Here is a 5,321-nt window from a genome sequence, read left to right on the forward strand (position 1 = left end):
GCTTTTAAAGAACAGCTAATAAAACAGCTTTCCATAGTATTGCACACGCATAAATATATTTTACTAATAGAAAGTGTATTATTTAAATGTAATTGTTTATAAAAATTATGAATTTCTGTGTTCATTAACATTAATTATTATTAGCACACAATGTACTTTTATTCACATGTTATCTTTCATATATATCTTTCATTATATATATATATATATATATATATATATATATATATATATATATATATATATATATATATATATATATATATATATATATATATATATATATATATATATATATATACACATGTAAATGATAAACATTGTTCACAAGACATAATACACAAATTAAATTTCTATTTAGAACTTAGATCTAGATGTATACGAAATCGAAAATGAATTAGGAACTAAACACTATCACTCAACAAAATACTCTCTACCACAAAACGACTATGTTTACGTGTTCTATATTTAGCCAGGCAGCGTTGCCCCAACTTCCGGTTGCGCGCGACGCTGCTAGCAAGCGGGGTAGACACGGCGCGGCCACCGTGACAAACATACAGAAGGGGGAGCGACTCTGGCGTTTAAAAGCCTGTGGGTGAGCAGTTTTTTTGTGAGGGACCGATGCACGTGCCGCGCTTACAGCGGCCAGATATTCGTTTTGTTTGTACTCAAGTAAGTTTGTTTCTTTGTTTTTTTCTACATGCCGACTTTTTATAAAATTCTTTTACTCAAGGGGTAAAGGTCTTTACTTACATTTATTTCTAATTTCTAACTTTCAAAGGAAACATACCCGTGAGCATATTCTGTTTTGATATACTTGTGGGGTTTTTTTCCTTTATAAAGTAAACTTTGAAAATGAACGTTGAAATTGTACGCGCCTCTGGGTTTATTTTGTTTTCAAGTGAACTCGTTATGTTATTCTTGGCCAGAAAGCTAAGTTACATAATCACAGGTAGTAATGATTATTTAGAATTGAGGATCGTTTATAAATGACGACACGCTATTTGTTAATTTTTTTATTTACTTTTTACTTTCTTGTATAGCCAACAGAATATAGACGCAAGTTTGTAATCGTGCTGAATAATTAACAGATATTTTGACAGTTTTTGTCGTGGTTTTTTTTTTTCAGTTTTTTGTTTTGTTTTTTAACGTTTTGCCTATGCCACAGTTGTTTCTGTGACCTCGGCATATGAAGGGATAGTGTGTTCATCACTATGCCCAGACGCCTTTACTTTCCCTAACGTGAGTTAGGTACCCATCAGAGCTGGGTGGACTCGGGTACGGTCTACTCGACTTCACTTGCCCCGTCGACCGTCAGGTTTGAAAGTGAAACTTACTTAACAAAACGTCAGACTCACACCTCATCAACGTAACACCTTTCTCACACGTGTACTTCTTTTTACTTTTGAAACATTGATTGTTTCTACCTCAAATATTAATTTAACTGCTCCTGCGTGAAGTATAGTGATCTGGTTTTTAAAAAAAGTTCAATCCGCCTTTAAAGCTTCTTTTTAATATGAATATTTATAAACTTATTAGGATATTTATCCGTAAAATGAAACTGTATGGCAAGTACACTCATTAAAAGGTATAGTAGTTAGACCAATGCCTACTGTGTCAGTGATCGACAACATCACCATACATCAAAGAACAACGCATTTCATCATGCACAGTAGATTTAGCAAATACTAACCCACAGAATATGCTCAAAGTCTAAGGCAATGAATAACTCGGTTTAGAGTTGGAATTATACTTTTATATAGTATGTCTACCTTTTGAGTATGTCGCCTAAGTTTTTAACTTATGCATACGTTAAAAAAATAAAGATTAAAGAAAATACTTAATCGATGGAACTTTTAATAATAATTTTAAAAATTCAAAATATATTATTAGTGTTTTTTTATCATAAGATAGTTTTCGATTAAAGTTAATAACAATCGATAGAAAACCAGAATTTAATTTGAACTTTTGACGAAAAGTGAAGTAGATAGATGGGAACTAATTCAGATATTGACTTTATTTAAGCTAATATCTATTTACTCTTTATTTTTGCTTATAGTTGCTGCTATATGCTGCCGCTTTTGTTATTAGGTTTAGGGCCTCAGGTTAAATTTAATTAGCGGTTAAAAATTTTAAATCTAGTGTTACAAGCGTAGTCAATGGTCGCCGGCAAAGTCAAGTGCTCTGGCGTAGTCTAGTGCTATTGGCGTAGTCTAGTGCTATTGGCGTAGTCTAGTACTATTGGCGTAGTCTAGTACTATTGGCGTAGTCTAGTGCTATTGGCGTAGTCTAGTACTATTGGCGTAGTCTAGTGCTATTGGCGTAGTCTAGTGCTACTAATTTAAACTCCAACAACGCTTTCGTATTCATCACATCGTTACAACACCCACTATCCTCCCAAACGTTCATAAACATGCCCCCCCCCCCCCCCTCAACAATTTATTCAGCGAAGTTTTAAATACTGTTTCATTAATGGTCGATAGCTATCACAGTGTCGGTTTCGGTTCTTTGAACTCAGAACGTCTCTGTTTGTTAATAACATCATATCACACAATATAGACTGATACTTACTGGTAAAAAATGGTAAATGAGTTTTAAATTATTATAAATAAGGTTAAAAACCCTAGTTAATTTAGACTCTTTTAATAATATAACGCTCAGTAAAATATATTAAATAAATTGTGTTTTAAAATAAAGTTAGCGTATTATAGAAAAATAGATGGACAAACAATTTAGAGAAAATTTTGAAATATCTACTGTATCAGTAATAATACGTATCAAAGTAAATCAAAATCTGTAGCTAAGCATCATGTACAGTAGACATTGTAAAAACTCATGGATTTGTGTTCAACTAGTAAGAATGAAATGAGTCTAAATAGTTATTAGAATAGCAAATGGAGCAGCCAAGAAAGTTACCAAGGAACCGAACTCAACCCTTCTCGCTTGGAAATCGTGTGTTCTGCCACTCGACCACTCCATCCCTTAACTTTTATGGTAATAAAACGAAGGGAAATCTATTTCCAATATAAAAAAAAACTGGCGTAATTTTAATTACTGTAATACTTGTTATTAAAACACAAGACGTTTCGAACCGTTTTTAATTTTTTTAAAATCATTCAGACTTTACCCATGTGCCTTTACTATAGACACAAATAAAGCAGGGAAAGTGTTTGACTGATTTCAAAAGTATTTAAACTATTGTTTATAACTTAGTTTAGGTTATATATGTTGCTTGAGCGATGTTCACAACTCTTTAGGAAAGTCCCGTTTTATTTATTACGTTAAGGACCACATGTTCAGTTAAATTAGCGGTTAAAAAGTTTTAGTCTATGTGTACTTGTGTAGTCAATGGTTACCGGTGTAGTCTAGTACTACTGACGTAGTCTAGTTCTACTGGCGTAGTCACTGGCTACTGATGTAGTCTAGTGCTACTGATGTAGTCTAGTGCTACTGACGTAGTCTAGTGCTACTGGTGTAGTCTAGTGCTACTACCGTAGTCTAGTTCTACTGATGTAGTCTAGTGCTACTGGCGTAGTCTAGTGCTACTGGTAGTCTAGTACTACTGACGTAGTTTAGTGCTACTGATGTAGTCTAGTGCTACTGGCGTAGCCTAATACTATTGGCGTAGTCTAGTGCTACTCGCGTAGTCTAGTGCTACCGGCGTAGTTTCGTGCTACTGACGTAGTCTAGTGCTACTGATGTAGTATAGTGCTACTCGCGTAGTCTAGTGCTACTGATGTAGTCTAGTGCTACTGACGTAGTCTAGTGCTACTGGTGTAGTCTAGTGCTACTACCGTAGTCTAGTGCTACTGATGTAGTCTAGTGCTACTCGCGTAGTCTAGTGCTACTGGCGTAGTCTAGTGCTACCGGCGTAGTTTCGTGCTACTGGTGTAGTCTAGTGCTACTGGCGTAGTCTAGTGCTACCGGCGTAGTTTCGTGCTACTGGCGTAGTCTAGCCCACTGGCGTCCTCTGGTGCTACTAATTTAAATTCCAACCACGCTTCCGTATTCATTACATCGTTACAACACCCACTATATTCTCACACGTTCATAAATATGCCCCCCCCCTCAACAATGTATTCAGCGAGGTTTTAAATACTGTTTCATTAATGGTCGATTGCTATCACAGTGTCGGTTTCGGTTCTTTGAACTCAGAACGTCTCTGTTTGTTAATAACATCATATCACAGAATATAGACTGATACTTACTGGTAAAAAAATGTTAAAATGAGTTTTAAATTATTATAAATAATGTTAAAAACGTAGTTAATTTAGACTCTTTTGATAAAATAACGCTGAGTAAAATATATTAAATAAATTGTGTTTTAAAATAAAGTTAGCTCATTATGGAAAAATAGATGTTCAAACAATTTAGAGAAAAGTTGGAGGTATCTACTGTATCAGTAATAATACGTATCAAAGTAAATCAAAATCTGTAGCTAAGCATCATGTACAGTAGACATTGTAAAAACTCATGGATTTGTGTTAAACTAGAAAGAATGAAATGAGTCTAAATAGTTATCAGAACAGCAAATGGAGCAGCCATTACAGAAAGTTGCCAAGGAACCGAACTCAACCCTTCTCGCTTGGAAATCGCGTGTTCTGCCACTCGACCACTCCATCCCTCAACTTTTATGGTAATATAACGAAGGGAAATCTATTTCCAATATAAAAAAAAAACTGGCGTAATTTTAATTACTGTAATACTTGTTATTAAAACACAAGACGTTTCGAACCGTTCTTAATTTTTTTTTTTAAAAATCATTCAGACTTTACCCATGTGCCTTAACTATAGACACAAATAAAGCAGGGAAAGTGTTTGACTGATTTCAAAAGTATTTAAACTACTGTTTATAACTTAGTTTAGGATATATATGCTGCTTAAGCGATGTTCACCACTCTTTAGGAAAGTCCCGGTTTATTTATTAGGTTAAGGACCACATGTTCAATTAAATTAGCGGTTAAAAAGTTTTATTCTAGTCCAACTAGTGTAGTCAATGGTTACCGGTGTAGTGTAGTGCTACTGATGTAGTCTAGTGCTACTGGCGTAGTCTAGTGCTACTGGCGTAGTCTAGTGCTACTGGCGAAGTATAGTCCTACTAATTTAAGCACCAACGACAGATGGAGCGCCAAGCTTCCATATTCTTTACGTCATTACAACGCCCAACATCTTCCCACCATTCATAAATATGCCCTCTTAAAAATTAGTTTAGCAATGTTTTAAAATAATGGTCGATAGCCAGCACAATACCGGGTTCGGTTCTTTGAACTCAGAACGTCTTTGATTGTTAATAACATCATATCGAACCATATATTATACTG

The 5,321-nt window shown here is 34.7% G+C and overlaps 1 protein-coding gene across 1 annotated transcript in view; it reads left to right on the plus strand.

Moving 5' to 3' along the window:
* The first annotated feature begins 549 nt into the window (after positions 1–549).
* LOC131958110 (uncharacterized) overlaps positions 550–5,321 on the plus strand; it is a 65,580-nt gene continuing 60,808 nt past the window's right edge. The window contains exon 1 of the mRNA XM_059322988.1: positions 550–672. The gene's annotated coding sequence lies outside the window, so the exon portion shown is untranslated. The remainder of the gene's footprint in view (positions 673–5,321) is intronic.

The sequence above is a fragment of the Physella acuta genome, unplaced genomic scaffold (assembly GCF_028476545.2).
Source record: "Physella acuta isolate Inbredline_101_S28 unplaced genomic scaffold, ASM2847654v3 ptg001290l, whole genome shotgun sequence".
Classification (NCBI taxonomy): Eukaryota; Metazoa; Mollusca; class Gastropoda; family Physidae; genus Physella; species Physella acuta.